The 26,949-nt window shown below is 47.2% G+C and overlaps 1 protein-coding gene across 3 annotated transcripts in view; it reads right to left on the bottom strand.

The window, feature by feature from the left end:
- Prickle2 (prickle planar cell polarity protein 2) overlaps positions 1 to 26,949 on the bottom strand; it is a 374,089-nt gene that overhangs the window by 112,598 nt on the left and 234,542 nt on the right. The window contains exon 1 of one of the 3 annotated variants that reach the window (XM_045136096.1): positions 9,487 to 9,991. The exons of the other annotated variants lie outside the window; for them this stretch is intronic. The gene's annotated coding sequence lies outside the window, so the exon portion shown is untranslated. Of the gene's footprint in view, positions 1 to 9,486; positions 9,992 to 26,949 lie in introns of those variants that run through there. 3 annotated transcript variants of the gene reach the window in all.

The raw sequence follows: 26,949 nt of genomic DNA, 5'->3' as shown, positions 1-26,949 counted from the left end.
CAGGACCACATGAAGTATCTCATCAGTTTCCACTTTGTGGGTTTTTTTTTTTTTGAGGCAAGCCAAGCAGACAGAGGTGTGTGTGTGTGTGTGTGTGTGTGTGTATGAGAGAGAGAGAGAGAGAGAGAGAGAGAAAGAGAGAGAGAGAGAGAACTGGCATGCCAGGGCCTCCTGCCACTGCAATAGAACTCCAGACGCATGCGCCCCCTTGTGGGCATGTGCAACACTGTGTGCTTATATCACTGTGTGTCTGGCTTTCATAGGACCTAGAGAGTTGAACATGAGTCCTTAGGCTTTGCAGGCAAGCACCTTAACCACTAAGCTCTCTCTCCAGCCCCAGTTTATGTTTTGACACAGGGTCTCCATTGAATCTGGAGCTCACTGATTTGGCCAGACTAGCTAACCAGCAAGTCCCAGGAATCCGCCTGTGTCCACTTTCCCAATGCTGGTGTCATCAGCACGAGCCACTGTGCTGGCTTTTGCACAGGTACCAAGGATCCTGAGGCCCTTGTGCTTGTGTGGCTAGTGTTTCAACGACCGAGCCATTTCCCAGCCTTCCCTAATGTTTTCAACTTCTTGCAGGGCCCACGGCTGTGCCTGGCACCATGAGGGTGCTGAAATGCCACTTCTCACTCTCGACAACATTCCTTGAAAAACTCAAAATAGCACACAGTATCACATGGTGAACTACCATTTAGGACACCACACAGTAGCAATTCAGCTGGGCAAGATTTAAAATGGTTTTAAGGTGCTGGCAAAGGCAGGGCATGCTGGGAAGGCAAACCAATGCTGCCCATGGGCTGAACTGCTCCCCCCCCCGCCACCTCCCAGATGGTGACACAGGGCCTGGGAAGCAGGGAATCCATCATTCCAATGAATAGCACGCTTCTAGCACCTTCTGAAGTTGTGAGCTGGTACACAGGTAACAGACTTGGGCAGTGATAACCATGCAGTGCTGAGTCCTGGTGGATAATCCATATACCATCTTGGAAGGCTGTACCCTTCCCCCAGTGGACGCCTGGGGAACGCAGGTCCCTATGAGGAAGACACCTTCGGGAGCCTCACCCAGGAAATCTGGAAGACCTGGTATCACAGGTAATGAATGGCATTGTGATACAAGCATGAGGACCTGAGCTTAATCCCTCAGTGCTCACACAAAAATGGGGGTCTCCAGGTTCAGTGAGAGTCTCTGTTTCAAGGAAGTAAGGCAGAAGAGGGACAGAGGAGGACACCTGCCATCTTCCTCTGGCCACTGCACACATGTACACTTGTTGCATACGTCTGCACACTCATGTACATACCACACGCACGCATGCACACACACACACACACACACACACACACACACACACACTATGCATAAAAACACATACACACCAAAAACATGGCTGGTGTGGTGGTGCAGACCCGTAACCCCGGTGCTTGGGGGCTGGGGACAGGTGGACACGGGCTCACTGGCTACTTATGCTGGCCAAATTGGGGAGCTCTGGGTTCAGTGCAAGATCCTGTGCCAAGAAAATCAGGTAGGCAATGACTGGCCTTCACACATACAGGCACTCACGTGCACAAGCATTCACATACACACACTTCTGCCCCCACATACAAATGCACACAAATATGCAAAACGTAATACAATCTCATTCGAGACGCATCATATATATATATATATATATATATATATATATATGCATATATATATGCATATACACACACACACACGCACACACACACACATACATATAATTTAATTCTCGTGCACACATATGCATGCATACACAAAGTCCTAATACAGTCTCTCTAAGTTGTGAAAATTCCAGAAAGTGATGGTGTGAATAATTCAAATCCCAGTCTGGCCAGTGACTGCGTGACTTTGGACAAGTTAGTCAACCTGCTTAATTATTGTAGCTTAGAGATTGTAACTGAACCTACGTCACAAGGTATAGATTAGGTAAGTGTCTGGCACACATGTGACTTATTAATCGTTTCCCTTTACTCTGCAAAGGGATAAACTAAGTCACAGAGCAGCTAAGTGGTTTCTCTGTGGTTCATCCAAGTAAAGAATGACAGGCTAAGGGGCTGGAGAGATGGCTTTGTGGTTAAGGCACTTGCCTACAAAGCCAAAGGACCCAGGTTTGATTCTCCAGGACCCATGTAAGCCAGATGTACAAGATGGTGCATGAATCTAGAGTTTGTTTGTAGTGGCTGAAGGCCTTGGTGCCCCCGTTCTTTCGCTCTCTGTCTCTTTCTCTCAAGTGCTCTCTCTCTCTCTCAAATAAATAAAAATAATAAAAAAAGAATGACATGCTAAGCCTTCTGAATTTAGGCAAGTTTTCTTTTCTGTGAGGCCTTGTATGCCTATTTCAAAGTTGACTGCAGTGGGAGCAGCAGCGTCAGGGAACTTGCTAGAAATGCAGAATGTGCATTTTAGCAACACGTCCAGACGCATCTGGGGTAAATCTGACAGCCTGGCTCAGCACACTGAAGGGGTGCTTAGTACACACTTAGTACAGTCCTGTAGCGCTCCCCCATTCACTCCAGACCACCCCTGTGCATGGGTGACACTTCCAAAGGTCAGATGTTCTTCCAGAAACCGCCTCACTGGTCCCCGGAGAGCTCCTGCTTCTCGTATTCCCACACGTGCTCAAGACACAGAGCAGTCAGGTCATCCTATGACGCCTGACCTTTTAGATCGTGGTCAAGGGCTGCCGGCAGTGGAAACAACAGTCCATCGCTGACGAGTCCAGCTTTACAGCTTCACACAGAGGCTCATGCTCACCAAGGCCAGGGCTGGAAGTGAACTTACAGGTCAGCCTACTCAGACAGAACCCCAGAGTGAGGGATGGGGGAGCGAGGCTCTGAGGCAGGAAGAGCGGTTTACACCTGGTGGGCACAACCTGTGCAGTCACAGCTGACGCCTCCTTCCCAGACGCCAAGGGACGGGTCTTTTGGCGGAGCATGGCACAATGGATTCCCATGGTCCCTGTCACTCAGCGGTGGGCCTCTTCCCCTGGGCTGGCAGAAATCCCATCTTAGTGTCTTCCTGACCCCCATACCGTCAGTCTTCCATCCCAGTGGGTGAAGAAGTGACTACAGTCTCTTTCCTGACTGACAGATTCTTGCGGACGCTTCCAGTTTCCCTCAAAGATGAAAAGGGTTTTCACCCAAAACCAATAAAACTAGATGGTTTTCAGTTGAGGCACCCAGAGAAAAGATTCAGAAGGAAAGGAAGGAAACATCCACGAGGTGTATGTCACCAAAAAGGTCGCCTGGCATGGTAGGTGTAACTCCGGGCTAGGACTTTAATCAATGATGCTGGGTTAGAACAGCACCTTTATTCTTTGCTCTCAACAAAACCTCAAGAAAGTTACTTAACCTCCAGAAATTTGGGGTTCTCAGTTTTTGAGCAAATGACGAACTTCACCTCACCTCACCTCACCTTACCTCTTATGACCTCAAGACCTTATGGGCTTTTAAAAAAAATATATATATATTTGTAAGCAGAGAGAGAGAGAGAAATAGAAGAGAGGCAAACAGAGAGAGTGGACACACCAGGCCTCCAGCAGGTACAAACTCTAAATGCATGCTCCACTTTGTGCATCTGGCTTTACCTGGGTGCTGGGGAATTGAGCTCGGCCTGTTGGCCTTTGCAGGCAAGTGCTTTAAGACCGAGCCATCTCTCCAGCCCCCTACAGGCGTGTTCTCATGGCTGCTAGGGTGGCCATTGTCCTAATCCCAAGAGAGACAGTCAATGGGATGGACTCTGCTCTTCTAGTAAGATAGTACACTTAATTGAAATGTAGACCCAATTTGTAAACCCAAGGCAGAAAATGGAGGTTTCATTCCAAATAACCTGACACTCAGCTAAGTGGAACACCTTCTGCCCTACTGGGCGGGCCACCAAGACAGCCGAGCAACAGATGTGTTTGTTGTAACCTCACATGATTAGCAGCAATGACAGCTGTGAGAATATGACAGACTCTGTGAAGCATAGTTCTTTAAATTTTTTTTTTGTTTATTTTTATTTATTTTTTGAGGACGATAGACAGACAGAGATGGAGAATGGGCACAACAGGGCCTCCAGCCACTGCAAATGAACTCTAGATGCATGCGCCCTCTTGTACATCTGGCTTACGTGGGTCCTGGGGAATTGAGCCTTGAACCAGGGTCCTTAGGCTTCACAGGCAAGTGCTTAACTGCTTAGCCATCTCTCCAGCCCCAGATTTGTTTTGTTTTGTTTTTCGAGGTAGAGTCTCACTCTAGCCCAGGCTGACCGGGAATTCACTATGTAGTCTCACGGTGGCCTCAAACTCACAGTGATCCTCCTACCTCTGCCTCCCAAGTGCTGGGATTAAAGGTGTGCGCCACCAAGCCAGGCTCTTAATTTTTATTTATTTATTTGAGAGAGTCAGAGAAAGAGAGGATGAAACAGAGAGAGAGACAGAATGGGCATGCTTCCATCCACTGCAAATGAACTCCAGATGCATGTTCCACATTGTGCATCTGGCTTATGTGGATCCTGGGGAATTGAACCTGGGTCCTTAGGCATCACAGGCAAGCGCCTTACCCGCTAAGCCATACCTCCAGCTGTGAGATACAGTTCTTGATGCACAACAGGTAGGTGCTCAATTCATGATAGTCATTCATTTCTCTATATATCCAACTACCAAGTACATAGACTTTCCGCAGACACACAAAACCTACTCTACATCTAGGCTGGCGCTCCTCTGAAGCAATAGCTGGATTTGTGACCACAGCAAGCAGAGTGTTTCTCAGCTGAGCCCTGGAACTTTCGTGAACAATATCTCTGAGGACTCATAAGCAATGAAGGCGTGCCAAGGAAAGAACTGGAAAAATGGCACTCCGCCCGGGAGAAATGAAATGCTAAGAATTTTTTTTTTGTCCCAGTTACTCTTAATCCTGGATGGGGCTGGGTAATATTTATAAGGTTCGATTTTTAAGGAGCCAAAGAGGGAGGAGGACTTGAGGCCAGTGGGGCTCCCAGCGTAAGAGGAGGGAGGCAGATGAAGCCAGCCATCTGTCACTGGAGACAAGCTGGGTGCTGGGCTGTCAAAGGTCCAACTGAGAGTTCAACTCTCACCACATCCTAAACAGAAAGGGCTCCTCGGCGCCTCCCACTGCTCCAGATGGCTTACATAGGACAGATCACGTGCTGGTCAGGGAATGCGGGCGGGGCCAGAGCTGCCAAGCATCCCTCCCTCTCATAGGTTCACCGCACCACTGGTAGTGCGTGTGACTCTCAGGTGACCCTTTCCTTCTCAAATGAGACTACCTTTTATTTCCTTCAGACCCACACTGCCAACCACAAATGTCCCTGGACTCTAAGCCTCTAGAGAGCTACGTTTCATCTACCGCCTCGGCTCTTGTATTTGAGTCTTCAGTTCAGCCAACTGCATTTTCACAGACATCAGAGCCAAACATGTGTTAGGAGTTCACCCTGTGCATCATCAAGGAAAGGCGAGCTCACAGTGTACTCTCTCCATTAAAGCCTCCTTCAAATGCCCATAACACGCAGCGTAAGACATGTGCTGTGCTTAGTCAAAAGAAGGTGGCAGTATTTCAAACAGTTGCACACTGATTTGGGGGGACAGGTGGAGGGGATCTCTCTCTCTCTCTCTCTTTTCCTCCCTCCCTCTCCTCTTCCCCTTGTCCCCACCCCTTCTGATGGTGCTGGTATTGAACCCAGGTCCTCATCCACAGTAGGCAAGCACACTACTACCTGAGCCATATCCCAGCACAGCAGCCTCATCACCCCCCCCTCCGCCATCATCCCCCCTCCCGTTACCACCAGGGAAATAACACTAGGACCAGCAAATGTTTGGCTTTTTAGATTCCAAATCATGAACAGCCCAGACAATAGGTCAAAGAGAAAAGAAAACTAGGTCTCTAATCTCAACTGGCTAAGGCTCTAATAAAGATTATCTCCTCTGCTTGATTCAAACACACACACACACACACACACACACACACACACACACACACACAGAGAGAGAGAGAGAGAGAGAGAGAGAGAGAGAGAGAGAGAGAGAGAGGGAGAGAGAGAGGGGCAGAGTCATAATATAAAAACCAGAAAGTTATATTTAAGAGTTGGCACAAAAACCAAGTGGCAAGTTTCAATCAACAATGACAAGGAAGACAGATTTTGCCAAAGCCTCCATCCACCAGCGTCTTGCTTTGCAATAATAGCCCATAGCTCCAGTGGTTTCCAGAATGAATATCAGCATTCCCAGCAGAGGGGCAGAAGAAAGACTTCAGTGGTCACCAAACACAAAATCCTCGCTCAAATGCCATCAGGAATCCCTACCCGAAGGATGCCACATTTGACTCATGTTTTTGATAACAGCCATGAAGGGAGAGGACCGGTCACTTGGAATTCCTCTGTACTGGACAGCCCTGCCACTGAGGCTATTACCTTGTCTTTTTGATATTCAGTGCTTCCAACGAATACATACTAAATCTACTGCCCCCTACTGCCCACAGGCTGAGATTGCATGGGAAATAGGAAAGACATGGGCACCAGAATGAAGTGAAGGCCAGTCCCATATGTGGTAGGATTTAGACAACAGCCTTCTAGACACCATTGTTATAGCGTTTGGGGAAACTTTTTTCTAACATTCCTATGAGGAAATCAAAGTTCTGCGAGGTTAGGCAGATCTCCCAGGGTCCCCTGTGCCTATCAAGAGGCAATGGAGGTAGGCTATTATCAAAGCACAAGAGTTAGGCTCCATGAAAAACACTTGTACTACAAATGGTGTCAACCAGGAATGATCAAGTTCATTTCCGAATTTCTGGAGACCTGGTTTTATGCCAGAGGCCACTGGCTCTCATTCCTAACCCACACTCCTTTTTTTTTTTTTGGTACTAGGAATTGACCTCACACATACTACACAAGTGCTCTACCATTAACCACACCTCCAGCTCTAATTTAATTTTAGTTAGTCTTGCATATTCTGCACTGGAGTTCCATTTCCAGAAGGCAGCAGGGAGGGGCAGGGAGAAATGGCAGCCAACAGTGGGGCTAACGCGCCCCTCGGTGATGCCGTGAATCAAAGCTGGGGATGATGGACCCCAGTCTGGCAATCAGGTCAGGCCTCAAATTCCTAGGCTTCTCCGGCCAATCCAGACTCACAAACCACCCAGATGGTGGCAGAACTTCAGCCTTGGACCTTGTGGGGAGCCACCCAGCAGGTGAAGCATATATCCAAAGGCCTCCCTGGATGCGGAGGATGACGCCAAGACTGTGCTGGACAGAACGAGGGGGGACAAGCCTGCCTTTCGCATGCGGAGCTGGGACACAAGAGATGCACAGAGGGGCCTCGATGCCAACTTGGATCCTGCAGCTTTCTCCATGCGACCTGCCAGCTGCCAAGACAGGAGGCTTTCTTTCAGGGTGCTGAGCCCAGCGAGCGTTGGCTAATCCTCTCTGTCTCATCCAGTCACTCTGAGGTGTGCACGGGGCAGAAGGACTGGGTCATATGGCCTTGCTGCCAGCCCCATCGGAGGGTGGAGAGTTCTTTTGAGTGGAATGGCTCGGCTCCAGCTGTGACCGAGAGACAGCATTTTTTCTCCTAGCACAACCTCCCGGCAGGCAAAGGAAAATGAACGCGCTGCCTTTCAATGGATAGGTTTGTTTTCAGTCAGTGTTTATAATGTCAGGAAGGGAGTAACACAACTCTCGCAGCTAGCTTTGACTGAGCATTTGCTGTGAGGCTGGTGCTGTGCTAAGAGCATTTCACAATGCATCTTGTCAAGTCTCCCCATTTCACAGACAGGAATGAATGCCTGACAGACGGCTCTTAAGGTCCCTTCAGCTTTCAGTGCGGCTGTACTGAGCTACCTCTCAGCTCCCTTCTCATTCTTTCCTCTTCTATAACACATCACCCTTCCTGCATTGGTTATACCCCCACCCCCACCCCCGCACTGCACGGGCAAATCTTTACAAAACAAACATGTCATTCAAGCATGCTATTGTACCATGGCTGGCTGCTTCAGAATGCTTTATGAAATGCAATTCCTGATGAAGTCAATGTTTAAATTTTCTCATTAAAAAGAGAGAGAGAGAGAGAGAGAGAGAGAGAGAAAGAGCAAGCGAACGAGCCAGGCATGGTGGTGCATGCCATGCCTTTAATCCCAGCAGGGGGATCGCCATGAGTTCGAAGCCACCCTGAGAATACAGAGTGAATTCAAGGTCAGCCTGGGCTAGAGTGAGACCATGCCTCGAAATTCTCCCCCCAAAAAAACCTCCCAAGGGGAATAGCTTTTGATGGAAAGATGAACCCTTCTCCAGCATCCCAATCTTCAGAAGACGGTGACTCTCTGTCAAAGTTGTGACAGACTCTGGGGTCCTTGGGGACAGTCATTCTGACCCACCTATGAAAACCACCAGCCAGCAGGCAGGCTGCTCTCTGGGAAGCAGGATAGTAGCAAGGATGCTTTGTGTATTAAAGCTTCTTTGAAATGAGTTTTTTTTAAAGCCCCCCCCCCCCCCCGCGCGCCCCCAGGAAGAGATGTGCAGCCTGGTATGTTACAGGCCTGTATACCCTGAATTGGGTGTCTGTATATTTGTACCACACTGGAGCCCTCCCTTGCCTGTGGTACAGCAGACGCTTACAGCCTCACAGCACCAGCCCAACTTTGTCACTGGGGAAACAATTTATGCACCTAAGTCGTGCCCTGGCCACACTGGGAACTGGTGGATGGCATCACATCTGGCACACATTGTATGCCCGGTGTGATTCAACCCAGCCGGAATCATTAATGGTTCATAAGGGTCCCACTAGGTCCCAGCCTGGTCTAAGACCACGCCACAGAGAGTAATGGGATTAAAAATCTGCACTTCCTGGCAAGGGCTCCATGGCGGATTAGCAGAGCTAGGATTGGTTTTTGGGAACTGAACAGGGAACTCACTGTGAATGCTTCTTCAAGCACCCAGTAGGGAGCGAACATAATCGTGTGTTCCAGCAGTCTTCGCAGCCCCGCTCCAGACGCTGTCACCATTTTTAAGCTGAAAGGACTCTGGCTAAAATTAAACCTCAGTAATTTGAGAGCCGTTTCTTTACCTGGAAGTCTCAGCTACATTCATGCCTCAGCACCCCAGATGTTCCTGGTTTGTGATGAAATGATGGTCAGTGGTATCTGAACGTGACCAGGTGGTTGGTTTTCTTGTTTTTAAACCCCTTCTGCCATTGCTATAATTAAGAAAGGCTTTAGGAGGAAGGCTACTTTTCCAGCACCAAGATTTACATCTTTCTTCAGGATACCATATATCTCTATCACTATGTTCATGATATCACTTTGCACATAAACTTTCTAATAAGCAAAGAAAATGCACATGATGCCAGAGACCACACACAAAAAAACTGCTTTCTGGTGAGGTACCTATCCACCCCAGTGCCCAGACCTTTCTCATCCTGCCTGGGGATACAAACTGCTACTTGGTTTGGAGATTAAAGCAAATTTCTTACCCACCTCCTATGAGGATCAGCTGTCCGCTCTCAGAAGCAGCTCCGGCCAGACCCTCCCGAGGGTCAGTTGGCCCGGCGCACTTTCTCCTCCCGGGGGTCTGAGGACTGAAGCAGGCCCTCAGGCATCTTCTCCCACGTCTTTGCAAACCTGAGTCCTTCCCCAAGCACACAGCAGCTTCTAGCCCAGCGAGCGGCCGGGCGAGCAGGCGGCTCTGCAATCGCCTCTCCTTCGAGAGGGCAGCCTCCCTCGAAGCAAACCCTGCTGGCAGATCTACCAAGCCCAGGAGGAAAGTGTGACTTGTGCTTTCCTTTGGGTCCGCCAGATTCCTGCAATTGCCTTTCCCAAGAACCCTAGTTTGCTCTGAATTCCCAGGCTGAAGGAAGTCACAGAGCCTGATCTCCGCGTCATCAGCCAGACCCGGGAGACCAGTCAGCTGCTTGCAAAGCCTAGGCCACCGAACCAGGAGACGTGCAGCTCGGTCAAGAAGAAAAAAATAATAATAACGAGACTGTCGCCGAGCGCCTGCCAGTGACTGAGAAGTCGCTGTGGCAGTGTCTGCATCCTCCGCATGCTAATGAGCTAGTGATGTCAGCAAGTCACTCTCGGCATCTGGACGTCCCCAGTCCCGCTGCCCAAGGCTGAGATTTATTTACATGTAAATTAGCCTCGCCTTTCAAATCAATGATCCCCAAGCCAGGAAGAGGGTGGGAGGGGTGACGCTTTAGTCAGCCTAAATCCCAGCTCTCAGCTATGCAGTCTCCTAAGGAGGCAAAAATCACACAGAAGAGCGGCTTTCAAGACCCAGGGCTGTTTTTTCTTTACAAATGCAGTTGTTTTCTTTTACGTTTCCTTTCTTTGTTTCTTTTTAGAAATGTATCAGGGGTCATAGCTGGGCAGTTATCAACTCGAGTGTCCATTTCAGGTTAGATAGCACGCCAGCCCAGCAGTGCCCTCAGAACTCACGCTCTCCCCCTTTTAAAATCAAAGGCTGTGCTGAGCCTTCAAAAGCTGTACTTTGTTTCTCTTTCTCTTTGCTTTTCAACTTTGATTTCAGGGTGCCAGCTCTTTGCTGGCCCGAGACTCTGTCACCTGTGAGGGTCTTATGCGTATGTATGTACGTGTGTGCACCCCTGGAATGAAACACACAGACTGCTTTCTTCGCTGCTTTGGGGTGTGAATGAGTCATACATAAGCCCCCAGCTCCTCGCCCTAAGTCCAGGGGAGCACAGGAGATGGAAAACTACAAGTCTGCCAGGGGTGTCTGAGGACCCTCAAGCCCTTAAAAGAGTACTTTGGCCATGTCCTCATTTGGTAGGTGAGACAACCGGGCTTTTCCAAGGTCCCCCGGGGAGTTCAGCAAGGATGGACCAGAACCCCCATCTGCTGGACCTTAGGGCTGGACCCCGGATGGGAGCCTTCTTAAACCACTTTAGCGTGGTCTCTCTATCTCCTTGTGCCACAGGAAGTATGCTCCAAGAATCCAGCAGGGAAGTGGGGGGAATCTGGTGTTGAACAGGGGTTCAACTGACAGGGGTTAGGTCTTGGTTTTATTTCCTGCTGGCAAAGTGACTCTGGGCCAGTCATTCAACTTGTGAGGCCTTCAGTAAACTTCCCTGCACCATTCTCTTATAAAAGGAGCCTTTTATATTGGTCAATTATTAAACATTTTTAATAAAAATAATTTAATAATTCTTTACAATTTGTTAAATGCATACCGAGTGCTACGTAGGGCCTAGGGGATATTCCCATCATCTGCGTACTCCCTGAGTTTTTGTACCAAAAGTGCAGTAACAGGAAATACAAATCCTGAATGGTCAATCATGGTGACATGGGCACAATGCCATTGACTCAATAAATAAGTTATTTCTGACCTTTTGAATGAAGGGAGAAAAATGCACAGAGGTGTTGGGTCTCCTAGGATAGCCATTGTTTCTCTCCCCCCCACCCACATCATTATCTCCTCTTGCTCAAATCAATTTTCTTTTCACGGCCCTGAGCCCCCAGGCCAGGGGAGAGGCAGGCGTAAGCTGGCAGCCAGGACTAAGGAGGTGCTTGGACCAGCGTGGAAGGTGATGGAGGGGCTGTGGGGGGCAGGAGAGGCCCGTCCCCGAGGCCAGGTTGCCCCTGAGGACAAAGAGTCAGGCAGCCTCTCGCCCACACTCCCTCCTGCGGGGCCCACTGTACCAAGCTGTGCCATTTCAGCTGGAGCTCTTGAAGCCTCAAATGAATTTCTTTGTTGGATGTGGGGAAGTGAAATTATGCCTTTTGTTACAGGTAATTGTATTAATAATGCTTAATAACTTCTTTCAGAACGCTCTCTGGCTCACAGAGGGCCTTTCGTGGAGAACATCATTGGACCCTGGCGTAAGTTCTCACCCAGAGAAATGGCATAGGAGAGAATGAGTAACTGTCTGCCTTTGGCATCCCTCCATTGCCTAGGACTGAGGGCATGTGGGGAAGGCGTGTGTTGTCTGACGTACAGTGTCCTTCAAGATGTCATTAGCAAACCTAACACTGTGGAGACACCAAGGGCCCAGGGCCAGCGATGCTACCTCGCCCCAGAGTGGCCACAGGCACGTCGCTTCCACATTCTTATGGCCTAGTTTTTTCCTGGGAAGATGGGCACACATACCCTGGCCTACTTATCGCCAGCGCTGTGGACAGTGTGAGGAGCAGGCAACTCGCAAGTGCGTGACCATGAGGGGGAGGCTGGGGTGTCAGCGCGGGAAGAAAGACTCACCTTCGACGGGATGCTCTAACTCTGACTCACGGCTACCGATTTCTTAAGAATCAACACTGCAACATGGCTGTGCTGTCTGGATTCATTCAAGTCTATGATTTGAACCCCAAGGCTCTAAGTTCACTGCTGGGGACCAAACCTTAGGCCTTGCACATGCTGGATTACCATTCTATCACTGGGGCTCCCATCTGTTACATGGAAGACACTTACTATACTACCTCAGCCTGGGAGAGCTGCTAGGGGAATGTGATAAATGGAAATTTAGCCTTGAGCCCTGTACACAGTACATACTCAACCTCTGTTGGCTTCTGGTATAAGATACAATGCTTCCATGGCTAACTGACTGAGTTTAAACGGTTGGGGAGGGAGACTGAAATTACCACGATCCTTAGGTACAACTCAACAGGCCACCTCATGTAAGGTACTGACATGCGCTATTCTATGTGACGCAACAGAAACACTTCAAAAAATATTTCATTTATTTATTTATTTGAGAGACAGAGAGAGAAAGGAAGAGGCAGATAGACAGCCCACTGCAAATGAACTCCACACACATACACCACCTTGCACATCTGGTTTATGTGGATACTGGGGAATGAACCTAGGTTCTTAGGCTTCACAGGCAAGTGCCTTAACCACTAAGCCATCTCTTTAGTCCCAGAAACACTTGTTGACTGCTAAGAAACTAGGTAAGAAAGCAGACAAAGCAATCAAGAGATACCAAGGGGTCTCTTCTCTGAAAGTGGACACTGGGATAAAACCATTATTAACACCTTTTGGCATATGATGGGATGATATCCTGACCAGTAACTGGAAGCTGAAAATAAGTCATGAATGCATTTGACACGTCTAACCTTTGAACCATCCAGCTCTCCAACTTAAAGTTCCATGGTTTCTTCCTGGAAACACATGACTGGCTGGGAGCCACTGCCCCGCATCATGGGAGAGCATCAAATTACTCACTGCCATCTTGGGAAATGATTGACATTCGAAATTCAAGGTAGGGTTTCTATGGCTTCCGTACTCTGGCAAGGCTAAAAACTTATTAGCCCTGTCCCTGTTAGGGACCATCTAGATATTCCTGGGATGTAAGGGTGCTTCACTTATGTAATCATGTAGCGTGTATTCGCTCCTCATGACACGAGCTCCTCCTGTGTCTTGGTCACTACGTCAGACCTCGGGGACATTGCGGTGACAGAGACAGATAATGGGTCCTGCCTTAAAAGAGCTTGGCCAGGAAAAGAGAAGGTAATTAAACCATTAGAGTAGACTGTGGGGCGTGTTAAGAGTGCCTGTGCCGAAGACGTAGCTAACACTGGGGCGGGCGGGGTCAAAAGCCAGCATGCCGAGGCTGTGCGAGGTCCATGCCTCGGGCTTCTGCAGCCTATTAACGTAGCAGTCTACAGGCTGATGATTCCTTGTCACCATGAACTTTATTCTGTAGTCCATCCTAATGTGAATTTGGTTTGGAAAATACTCTTTTAGGTATTCAACAAGGCCCATACAAGAATTACTCTGGGGACTACAGGGATGGCTTAGTGATTATGGTGCTTGCCTGCAAAACCCAAGTACTCAGGTTTGGTTCCCCAGGACGCACATAAGCCACAAGGTGGCTCATACTGGGCTTTTGAACCCTCTCCCCCGCCTCCCCAGCCCAGCCCCAGTGTTAGCTAGATTTTGTTTGCAGTGGCTGGAGGCCCTGGTACTCACATTCTCTTTTTCTCTATCTTCTTCCTTCTCTCTCTCTTTCTTTCATCTCAAATATTATTTTTATTTAGTCATTTATCTTCTTAGCCTGGTGTGGTAGCACACACCTTTAATCCCAGCACTCGTGAGGCTGAGGTAGGAGGATCGCCATGAGTTTGAGGCCACTCTGAGACTACACAGTGAATTCCAGATCAGCCTGAGTTAGAGTGAGACCCTATAGTGAAATCCACCTCCCACCCAAGAAAAAAAAGAGGCTTATTTGAAAAAATGTATTATTTTTGGAAATTTCAGGGACCTGGTATACAGGGATGGCATTCACATTGTGTTAGTGAAAATGGAATAGGAAAATCCACGTTGGCGAAGTCAAACTTCATAGGGCGTAAGCAGGGGGAAACGGCAGTCCAAGCACATAGGGGATGCAACTTCTTTAGTCGTTCACTAGACCAGTGAAATGGATACCACTGCTGACATTCAGAACTTCGTATTTAGCTTGGAAAATGGACATCTGCATAATTGACCATGGAGGAGGGACAAAGAGGAGGAGACTGTGGCCAAGGTGATAAAAGATCAGGAAAAATGTGATCTGAGTCATGCCCTGGGTCAAACCAATTTTTACTTTTTTGGAACGTGAAAACAATTTTCTATGGGGAAGGCCATCCTAAACATGACACAATATTTAGAAGCCACAAATAGCAAAGTGTGCAGGAACTACCAAGGTCAAAGGCAGAGAGGGTATTCCGGGCAGGAGGAAAAGTATGCAGGAAAGTAGGAGCAACCATGGAGACGAGGCCTGTCTACACAGGCGCAGGACACAGGACAGCATCAGTTTGATAGTGGCAGGTAAAAACACAGGACAGAGGCGTATACTGGAAACTCAAATCTTTGTACTCCGGCTGGCATTAGTCAGAATCGTGCTAGAGGATTATGGGGAAAGGTTAAGTGAATCTCACTGGTTAGCTGACAGGAGAGGAGGGGGAGCAAGAACCAGTGACCTCCTTGAGAAAGGGCTTTATGAAGAAGGGTGTAATGAACAATTTTTAATCTCCATTTCTATAGACATAAGTAGGAAGGAATGAACTTTAAATGAACTAAAGAGGGATTTCACTTAGACCTAAGGAAGTCTTTAGAATACGGGATGATAAGAACTGGCATGGTTCTCTTAGAGAAATGATAATATTTCATTCTTGAAGAACTTCAAAACGATAGAGAATTCTGTACTAGCTTGTTAAGATCAGGACCTTACAGAAAACCCTATCACTGTTAAGAAATATGACATGGTTTCAAACCACTCATCTACTGAAGGCATATATACATATATTTCTCTGTGTGTGTGGTTTTTAATAGTCTCCTTAAAGCTGACTTCAAAGTCTAATACAATAAATAAGGTTAAAAAGAGTGACAAGGATTTGATAGGGACAAACTAGGCAACAACATGATACAAATGACCTCAGTGGTGAAACACAAGCAATGTTCACTTCTCATCGGGCAAAGATTCAAGGCTTTTGTGGGTCTCTTTATTCCAAGCAGTGAATTGGGGTCTACATTGCCTCCTTACTGTGTCTGTTCAGATTCAGCCTGCAATTTCCAAGTTACAGCAACACAAAAAAGACAGAAACCACACACACACACAAACACACACACACACACACACACAGAGAGAGAGAGAGAGAGAGAGAGAGAGAGAGAGAGAGAGAGAGAAATGAATTGGCTTTGACGTGATTCAGCTCTGAGAATAGCATCACTTGGATGGAGCAAACCATTCTATGACCTCATCCCTGCCGCAAGGAGAATGAGAAGTCTATGCATGAGAGGAAGAGAAAAACAGATAATGTGAGAAGTCTGTAATGTCTGCGACATATATCATTTTTTTTTTTTTTTGCTATGTGAAGACATTAAAAAAAGAAACACAATCTTTTAAGTGCAGAATGTCTTAAAACAAAGAGATATTTATAATCCTAAGAAAGCAACAGTTCTGAGCTGGAGACATGGTTTAGTGGTTAAGGCGCTTGCCTACAAAGTTAAAGGACCACCCAGTTTCGATTCCCCAGGACCTTACATAAGCCAGATGTAGAGGGTGGTACATGTGTCGGGAGCTTGCTTGCAGTGGCTAGAGGCCTTGGTGTGCCCATTGTCTCTATTTGCCTGTTACTCTATCTCTCTTTCTCAAATAAATAAATGAACAATTCTTTTTAAAAAGTGATAGCTTTAAGTGAATACTTCACCCTAGCAGAGGGAAAACAAAGATTGTATCAGCAACAATAAAGTCATCACACCAACGAAAGTGTGTGGTGTTTTTACAAGTGGAGCGAACACCACAAAGGCACCCCACAGAAAAGAAGTGTTCAGAAGAGGGCCTCTGGCCACTTACCAATGCAGAGTTGTAAAGTATTTCGTGAACTGGGCAGGGCACTGTCATTCAGAGAGTCCAACGCAATAAGCTGGAGGCCCTGCCAGCCCCCCGCTGCGTCTCCTTGGTGATGGCTGAGTTCACTCTCACCCACTCTATGCTTCATCTCTCCGTCTACCAATGGAAACATCCCTCCATCAAGACTGGGCAGTGGGGGCTGGAGAGATGGATCCATGGCTCCAAGCGCTTGCTTGCCGAGTCCAGCATCCCCAGGTTTGATTCTCTGGGGCCCAAACTAAGCCAGACACATAGAGTGGCACATGCATCTGCAGTTCGTTTGCAGTGGCAAGAGGTCCCGGTGTACCCATTCTCTCTCTGTCTCTCATCCTGTCTCTTTTTCTTCTCCTCTGATTGCAAATAAATAAAATGAAAGTATCTAGATTAAAAAAATGATTGGACAATGATTAGATGAACTAAAACTATATAAAGTATTTTATGGAGTGTCTAGTTTATAGTAGGTGTTTAATCAATGTCACTTTGACTGGGTTTCCAAAGAAGGCAGCCAAGAGGATTGTTCCTACCATATATAATCAAATGGTTTATGATAATCCTTAGGGTAAGCACCCCACCAAAAAGAGGCCTTTATCCTTGTCCATATTATGACTCCTTCTCAGATCACAGACATTTCTAAATCTTGTGAAAAACCATCTGCCACATTTAAATCCAGAAAAAAAAATTCTCATAATCATCTTAGGAATCAGCCACATTTCATACATTTTAATTATTCTTGGTACCAATAATGAAATGCATAAAATTTTAACATTGCCTTTTATCCTCTTTTAATTACATTAATTAAAATGAGAACTACGGACCAGCTACAGTGTGCATATCAAAATGGAAGACTACTGAGGCCCGCAGCTCTCTCCTTTCAAAAGGCTGGAACTCGCATCAGGAACTTAAGCAGGTCCACCGCTGCACATTCCCATAAAAATGTCATCCTTAGAGCTGCATGCCTGCATGCTTACCCCCACAAGAGTGTCGCAGTGTTGACAAGAGCGTTTTTTTTTTTTTCTTGTTTTTAGACAAAGAAAGCTGCACACGTCGCAGCTGATTGTCCTGGGACAGCTCTCCCAGAAGTACTTGGACAGCAAGACAGAACAATGCAGCCTGTTTCAGTTGTCCAGGACTTTCCAAATGCAGGCACATGGACAGGTTTCTCTTGAGAGAAAGTGGGCAAAATGAAAGGGATGCTAGGGCTGGGGAGATAGCTCAGTGGTTAAAGATGCTTGTTCGAAAACCTGATGGCCTGCGCTCCATTCCCCAGTACTCACATGATGCCAGACAGACAGAGTGGCCCAGGTTCAACTCCTCAGTACCAATATAAAGCCAGATGCACAAAGTAGAGAATGGGTCTTGTGTTAGTTTACAGGGGCAAGAGACCCTGGCATGCCCTTTCTCTCCTTCTTTCCTTGCAAATAAAAAAGAATAAACATCTTTGAGACTCCATTTTCATTCTCTTATTCCTGACATCTATATGAGGATGAGGCAATATACATTTCTCAAGCCAAATCTAGTTTGCTTCATGTTGTCACAACCACAGTTGTACTGGAACACAATCCCATGAGTCTGTACGGGAGCTACATTCATGCTTCGACCCCAGACTTAGAGAGGCTGTAACAAACGGCATGTGATCTGTAAAGCTTAAGACCTTCACTGTTGGGTCTTAAACACTAAGCATTTTACCTATCACTATTGAACTAGATGTTGACTTTACCCAACATTTTTCTCTACCTTTGTCATAAACATTCCAGTCCAAGCCACTACTGTACTTCTCTTGGGAGGGTGGCCCAAGCCATCATCAACTCCTGCCTTCCACTTGGTCTATTTTTGCCTCCATTTCAAAACTACAACCACAGTGATCTCAGAAAACAAACACTGGGTCTACGGTCATACCACCTTGTACACACACGTCTCATCTGACCTTGGAAGCTAAGCAGGGTTGGCCCTGGTTAGTATATGGATGGGGTAAACAAACGATGGATCGTGTTTGGCTTCTAATCTGTGTCAAGCAATGAGGGCTAGAGAGACGGCTCCATGGGAACTGCACAAACACGGGGCCCTGAGCTCAGATCCCTGACACCTGCATCCAAACTAAGCCTGGATATCCGTGAGCTCGCAGTGCCTGGCACTACCTACACAAGACCATCATTATAGGAGGAAAGGATCACAACATCAAAATAAGAGAGACTGATTGAGAGGGGGAGGGGCTTAATGGAGAGTGGAGTTTCAAAGAGGAAAGTGGGGGGAGGGAGGGCATTACCATGGGATATTTTTTATAGTCATGGAAGTTGTTAATAAAAAAAATTGAAAAGAAAAAAAATAATAAAATAACTAAAAACTAGGCACATTAAAAATATACATATATAAATTATGAATCATATATACTATGAATATGTTGCATACTGGTCATATTCCTATTGGATTATAGTCTTTTAAATTTTTTATTTATTTTTAATTTTTATTTATTTATTTAAGAGACAGAGAGAGAGGGAGAGAGAGGGAATGGTGTGCCAGGGCCTCCAGCCACTGCAAATGAACTCCAAATTCATGTACCCCCTTGTACATTTGGCTTACGTGGGTCCTGGGGAATCGAATTGAGGTCCTTTGGCTTTGTAGGCAAATGCCTTAACCACTAAGCTATCTCTGCAGACCCAATTATACACTTATATCTCCTCTTCCCAGTTCCCAGTCCATTGAGGGCCCTTCTCAGTGGGACTGGTACACTGTGGGGTTATGAACACACCAGTCAGTCTCTGTAGTAGAGGGTAGGGGGAGACAGTTTGGCACCGCATTTTTAAAATATTTTATTTTTATTTATTTATTTATTTGACTGAGTAAGGGTGGGGGAGAGAACATGGGTGTGCCAAGGCCTCCAATCACTGCAAACGAACTCCAGATGTGTGTGCCCCCATCTGGCTAACGTGGGTCCTGGGCAATCAAACCTGGATCCTTTAGCTTTGCAGGCAAGTGCCTTAACTGCTAAGCCATCTCTCCAGTCTGACACCAAATTTTTTACAGATAGTACACACCTGTAATCTCAGCACCCAGGAAGTAGAGACAGGAGAGTATCTAGGGGTTTTCTGGCTAGCTAAATTTATGGATTCTGGATTCAGTGAAAAACCCTATCTCAAAAAGTCACAGAGGAAGACAATTGATGCCAACTTCTGGCTTACACACACATGCACACGTGCACACACACGCACGCACACACACACATACCACATACACACACACAGACGCACACGCTCCCCATGTGTACCTACACACACACACATGACAAGAAAACCATCAATATTTCTCATCTCACAGAAGGCCACGAAGACGCAGGCCACTTTCTTCTCTCCACTTTATTCTCTCACACCCCCACTCCCTGCTGCCCTCTGTAACTCAAACCCTAGACCTGGCACGTGCCAGGCTGACTCATGCTCCTGGGCCTTTGCACTTGCTCCCACTCTGACATGTCTCTTCTGCAGGCGGCAGCGGGGCTTGCTCCGTTACATTGTCAAATCTAATGTCCTCTTGGGAAGCCTTTTCTATCTCAGTTGAGAATATAACCTTCCTTCTCCTCTCTAATAGCACCAAGGCTATTTCCCTCCTTCTTTCTCTCTGGCACTCCTTTAAAATGATACTGCTTAGATAGACTTTGTGAAGCATACATTTTGCCCAGCGGAAATGTGTCAACAGTGTAGAGCACCCGCAGGATCGTCCGGCCACCACCACAGTCTAAGTTTAGAACTCCCACTGACCTGTGCGGGAGTTCTCTCTCTCGTAGTGCTAACTGCTTCGTGCTTGGGTCACTGTCGCAGGCCGAGGTGGAGGATAATCTGCTTTGTCCCCACAGATTCCCCTACTTTGAGCATTCTGAATGTACAAAAGTCATGTACTACACGAGCTTTTGTGGGTGGCTTAATTAATATAATGTATTTTTTTCTTCATCAATGTGGCAGCCTATATCAGAACTTGATTTCTCTGTATCACCAAATAACACTATATTGCACGGTGTGGTATTATGGTATAGATACGAAGTGTCTCCCAGAAGAGATGCCGGTCCCAAACTGGTGCCACCGAGAGGTGACTGTGTTATGAGGACAGGGAATCTGTTATAACCGAATGGTCTGCATGTATTGCTGGATTGTGGGGTAGGGGGAGGCTGGTGGGAGAGAGCAGCTCTCTGGGGTGAGGTTTTCAAGGGTACAGCTGTGCACTCTCTCCAGTTTCTCACTGTCATTTGCCAGGATTGAAAAATCAGGTGTTTATCTTGTTGGGGTTCCTAAGTATGTGACAGGTTGTTTTCAAGATTTTTCTCTTATTGGCTAACATTTTAATTCTGAATCTCTTTCAATGAGAACTACTTGGTAGGTAACTACTTGGCGTCCATCAACTTGTTAGGACACAAAGACTAATACTTTCCATCAAATTTGGGGTGCCTTTCCACCACTGTTTCTTCAAGTATTTTTATGGCTTCTTTCTCTCTTTTTCTGCTGGATTCATTAGGCATTTGCTGTCTGCTTAATGGTACTTCACATTCTCAGAAGACCCTTTCACCCCCAGCCCACTGGGGACCCTCTTCTTTCAAGGTAGCCTTTCCTCTGTTAGTTGTTAAATTCCTTTTGTCCTCTTCTGTCCTCTATGTCAATTTAACATGTCTTCCCTTCATGAATCCTCTTTTGTCACCTCTCTCCCTGATCCTCAGCCTACTTTAACACACATTAAAAAAAAAAGTATTTATGTAGCCAGGCATGTGGCACAGGCCTTTAATCCCAGCACTAGGGAGGCAGAGGTAGGGGGATAGACATGAGTTCAGAGACACTGTGATACTACATAGTGAGTTCCAGGTCACCCTGGACTAGAACAAGACCCTACCTCAAAAAACAACAAAAAAGTTATTTATGTATGAGAGAGGGAAAAAAAGAAAGAAAAAGAAAGAGAGAGAGAGGGAGAGAGAGAGAGAGGGAGAGAGAGGAGAGAGGGGGTGGGGTATTGGGCACAAAGTCTCTTGGCACTGCAAACAAACTCTAGACACGTATGCCACTTTGTGCATCTGGCTTTCTATGGGTACTGGGGAAATGAACCTGTACTGTTAGGCATTGCAAACAAGCACTATTAACTGCTGAGCCATATCTAAGCCCCTCAACCTACTTTTAAATTTGCTGATTACTTCTTTTGCCACATTTAATTTACTATAGAACTCCTTTAGTGCATTTTTAATTTCAGTTATACTTTTCAATTTTAAAATTTATGTCTATATCCTTCATTTGTGTTTCTTTTTGTAATTATTAATTTATTTATTTGAGGGAGGGAGAGAGAAGAGAGAGAGAGAATGGGTACACCAGGGCATTGAGCCACTGCAAATGAACTCCAGATGCATGTACCACCTTATATATCTGGCTTACATGGGTCCTGGGGAATCAAACCAAGGTTCTTTGGCTTTGTAGGCACACACCTTAACCACTAAGCCATTTCTCCAGCCCCAATTGTGTTTCTTTTTGTTGATCTCCTCTTCCTAGTGGGATACTGTCACTCTACCTTGAATTCTTCAGGCATCATAACCCATGGCTCTCTGGACATTTTTACAATAGCATCTTTGAAGACTTTCATTGCCACTTTTAATATTCAGGCCCCTTTGAAGCCTTCCCTCCCCCCATATGTAGGTTACATTTTTCTGTTTCTTTGAATTTCTAAAAAATATCTTGCTGGGGACAGACGTTTTAGGTAACTCACTGACATGACTCTGGCTGTCACATCTCTACCAGAGCTTGTGCAGCGTAGTCAGCCTGAGTGGAGTCACTTCCTGCTGCAGTTGTCTCTCCATTGCTGGCACAAGACACCCCACAAAAGCCCCTTATGGGAGCAAAGCATTTATCTGGCTCACATTCTTTTTTTTTTTTTAAATATTTTTTGTTCATTTTTTATTTATTTATTTGAGAGAGACAGACACAGAGAGAAAGACAGGTAGAAGGAGAGAGAGAGAATGGGCGTGCCAGGGCTTCCAGCCTCTGCAAACGAACTCCAGACGCGTGCGCCCCCTTGTGCATCTGGCTAACGTGGGACCTGGGGAACCGAGCCTCGAACCGGGGTCCATAGGCTTCACAGGCAAGCACTTAACCACTAAGCCATCATGAAGGTAGGGAGAAGTATGTCGTGAGTTAAGAGTAGACATCACTTTTGCCAGGGCAGGTGGGAAACAGCAGCAGGAGAATGAGACAAACTCTGGCAAAGGGTAACTGGCTAAAGCACCCCAAAGCCGGCTCCCAGTGACACAGCAGATCCAACAACACTCCACCTCCCAAACTGCCATTGGCTGGGGTCAAGCATTGAAAATAAATGAGTTTATGGGGGACATCTGATTCAAACCACCACATCTCCCCACAGTACTGGTTCTTAAGAGGGTTTGGGCATAGTCTGCTTGAGTAACTGCTCTGTATTTATTTATCACACCCAACTGTCAGCCTGATTGTTCTATTGTTTTACAGGCTATCTTGCTATCTTTTGAAATAGACTGCTTACAATTCTGATCTGATAAACTGTTGGGTTTCTTTATAGGGGTGTGGTCAACCTTAGAAGCCGCCCCTCCCAAGTTAGAACAATAGTCCTGGACATCTTGGCCATGCATTCCTGGAAACAGCTCCCACCGAGGTGACCTGTGCTGGGAGGGAGGAGGGAGAGAGTGGGATATGGCTCAAACGCCAGACTCTCACTTAGCTAAGACTGAATAGACTTTCTTGACTAGATGTTTCACTATTGGCTGAATGCCATTAGGAAAACTTCCAGAAGCCCTAAATGATTGCTTTTTAAATATATATTAATAAGCTTTGCAGCCAATTGAAGGGTCTACTACATTCCCCACATTACCTCTTTGGTACTTCACATTCTCAGCGGACCTGTTCACCCCCAGCCCACTGGGGACCCTCTTCTTCCAAGGTAACCTTTCCTCTAGAGCCAACACTCTGGAAGCCAATATACAGTTCACTTATTTATGCTGCTTTACGCTCTACAGTGGATGTAGAAGGTTCTCAGGCTTCTATTCCGAGAGCCCAGCAAAATGCCTGACTGGTAGTGATCCCTTGATAAAAACTGGACGAATGAATGAATAAAAGAGAAGGCGCCCCTCACTCACAACCTCGTTCGTGGCTGACCATAAGTGGCCTTAGCTGACGGTGTTCTCACGGTAATGCAGATCATTAGAGCTGCACCTTTTATGTATGTGAGATGCATGTTATAGACATGCACCATTTTCTTCTGTTTCCTCAGAAGCTGATTACAGCGCGGTGAGACGGATCCACCTGTGTACGTTACTAGGTAGGCGCCCGGATAGAGGACGCGTGGTCAGTGTAGCTACGGCACAGGCGGCCTCTCAGCCAGCTCTCCTGGATTCTGCCTCTGCATTTTTTTTTTTAATCTTAACTATTCCTCAACACCTATAAATAGCTTGCTTTCCAAGGTACCTAATTTATCTTTGTTTGAAGGAGAGTCCTGCTAAAATGGAACTATCTCTGGTGTTGGAAGGGTGTTTCTGACAATGGGCTAGTTGTTGCCACCTATGTGATGCTAGGCAATTTACTTAGCCTGCTCTGCTCAGCAGGTAAGATGAGAATCATGGTAGGTGACTGTGACAAAACACCCTGCACAATTCCAGAAACATCAGAAGCGCTCAGTCAGTATTAAGTACTACCTATGATTACTTCCATCTGTGGAATAGTTCTCACGTGCCCCCCCCTACAATCGTGCTGGAGTGCTGTGTCCCCCCCACAATCGTGCTGGAGTGCTGTGTCCCCCCCAAATCGTGCTGGAGTGCTGTGTCCCCCCACAATTGTGCTGGAGTGCTGTGTCTATCTAATGAGAGTAGCTCTGAAGGTAGATTTGCTCGCCATGTTGTGTGCGAAAGTTATCCTGTGAGAACTACAGAGAAGTCCTCCTCCCCTGTCTCTCTCGCCCTCCATGCCTCTCTTCCTCTGCACTCTTCACACCAGGGTAAGTTGAACCCTGCAGGAGACTGCTGGGAGTTTTGCCTGAAAGTCATCATCTTCCCTCCAAGCAGGAAGCTGCTGGACCAAGAGCATCATTTTGGAGAAGACCTTCCCATCGCCTTGATCAGCAAATGCTCAGGCTGAAACAAAATGATATTGACGACAGGAACACATCTGAGCTTGGAACATTTGAAGGCACCCAGTAGGGTGGGCATGCAGTAGGATGGGTAGCATTGTTTAGGGGTCGCGTTTGTTTTCTCTGCCAATTAAAGAATTAAGAGGCAAGAAAAAAGTTCACTGGTAAGGTAGAGAAAAGTTCATTTAAAGTGAAGCCTAAGAGCTGGGTGTGGTTGTGTATGCCTTTAATCCCAGCACTTGGGAGGAGAGGTAGGATTGCCGTGAGTTCGAGACCATGCTGGGAATGCACAGTAAATTCCAGGTCAGCCTGGGCTAGAGTGAGACCCTACCTCAAAGGAAAAAATAAATAAAATAAAGTGAGAGTATGAGGTAGAGAAGCTCAGACCCCTCCTGGGAGGAAGGGATCTGGAAACCACAACCACCACCTTCTCAGAAAGCCCAATCTTTATGGGCTGAGGGAAGCCTCCCTGTCCTTTCTCCTGGTTGGTCATCTCACAGAAACATGATGGAGTTGTTTGGACAACATTGAATCAGGTACTGCCCAGGTCTCAGGCAAGCCCAGCCCACACACGGAAGAGCCAGGAAGTGAGCTGCCCTCTCAGCCATCTTCGGCTGCCCTCTTGAGTCACACCGGGTAAAGAATAGAGAGCTATTTACCTAGGTTTCTTTTTCTTTATCTGTCTACCTACCCAGCTCCTATGGTTCCTCATTAGGACTGATGGAGAGGGATACAAATTGCCCACAGAGACAGTACCAGAGGTAGAAGGGGGCTGGGGAGATGGCTCGGGGATTAAAGTCACTGGCTACCAAAGCCTGAGAGCTGGGTTCTTTTCCCGGTACTCACGTAAAAAGCCAGATGCACAAAGTGGCAGATGCATCTGGAGTTCGTTTGCAGTGGCAAGAGGGCTTGGTGTGCCCATTCTCTCTGTTTGCAAATATATATGTGTGTGTGTGGTGTGTATTTTTTTTTCTTCAAAAGAGGCAGTAGGGGCCTCTGTTACCAGAGCTATCTGGTCACAGGCACGGTATCAGGTGCAAGGTGGTCCTGGTTAGCTGTGTGAGCTGGGATTCCCTTTCCTCATCTCACACTACGTTGTGCCTCGTGGACCTTCCGGGTTATCGGAGATGATTCAGGTAAACTGTCACGCACACATCAGGTGCTCAGTAAGTGTTTCTGCCACAGGCCATCTGAAGTCCTGAGATTCGAGGGGCTGATGCACACACTAACTAAACTGGGAGCTGTAACATCCCAGTGTGGTGGTTTGATTCACGTGTCCCCATCAAATCATGCGCTCTGAATGCTAGGACCCCAGCTGGTAACAGTTTGGGAAGTGGAGGCTGGCTGAAGGAAATGTGTTGTTCGGGGTGGGCTTGGGGTGTTACAGCCAGCTCCCCCTTTCCAGAGTTTGTTCATGCTCCTGCTGCTGTTTTCCACCTGCTGTGGAAGAGGAGCTGCACAGCCTCTACTCTACCATCTTTTCCTGCCATCATGAAACTTCCCCTGGAGGCTGTAAGGCCCAGTGAAAACTTTCCTCCCACCAGCTGCTTTGAGGGGGCTGCTCTGTCCCAGCAAAGAGAAGGAAGCTAAAACAGGTAGTTTTATGCCATCTATTCAGTCTTCCTGCCCTACTGAGATGCCACAACCCAGCAAACAGGAACCCCACTAGGGCACCCTCAGGGTCAGCAGGGTACAGGGCAGGACAGATGTCAAAGCAGGTTGCTGTGGTGAATTATTTAGCACCCTGTCCTCTGGGGGGGGGGGCAGCTCCACGCACAGCGAGGCAGCAGCCTGTGACTCATCCATTGAGGGCCGCGGTTCCCTTACACGGCACAAGCAGCAGAGCCATGCTGAGCGGGGGGGGGGGGGGGGGGGGGGGGGGGGCTGGCAGATTCTCCTCCACTCAACCCATCGCAGCTGGCTGGCTGTGGAGGGAAGGGCCACCAGGAGTCTGGCCAAAAAAAAAAAAAAGGCTCCCCTAAGGGAGCTCAGCTAGACACACCGGCCATGAGAAATACTAGGAGTGAAAACTGGCCCACGAGAAACAGGGGCTCTTCCTCGATAGATTCCCATGGCAGAGCCAAATCAGAATCACCAGGTGCCACCCATAACCTCCCAATCCAACTGAGGTGATTGCTGTCAGGAGTTCAGGCCAAAGGGAGATTGGGAGAGAGAACTTTTAGAAATCAGATTCATAGGGTGACATGGACAACCTACGTAATGTCCAATTTAACCTTCAAAACAGCTCTTCAATGGCTGGAGAGATGGCTTAGCGGTTAAGACACTTGCCTGCAAAGCCTAAGGATCCAGGTTCGACTCCCCAGAAACCATGTAAGCCAAAGGCACAAGGTGACGCATGTGCACAATGTCGTGTGTGCTTCTGGAGGTTGACGGCAGTGACTAGAGGCCCTGGCAGGCCAACTCCCCCTCTCCCCGCTTTCATAAATGAAATGGGAAGAAAACCCTTCAAGATTACACCTACCTCTCTCTCTCTCTCTCTCTTTTTTTT

The sequence above is a fragment of the Jaculus jaculus genome, chromosome 16, assembly GCF_020740685.1.
Source record: "Jaculus jaculus isolate mJacJac1 chromosome 16, mJacJac1.mat.Y.cur, whole genome shotgun sequence".
NCBI lineage: Eukaryota > Metazoa > Chordata > Mammalia > Rodentia > Dipodidae > Jaculus > Jaculus jaculus.
This window is presented reverse-complemented; position numbering and strand designations above follow the sequence as displayed.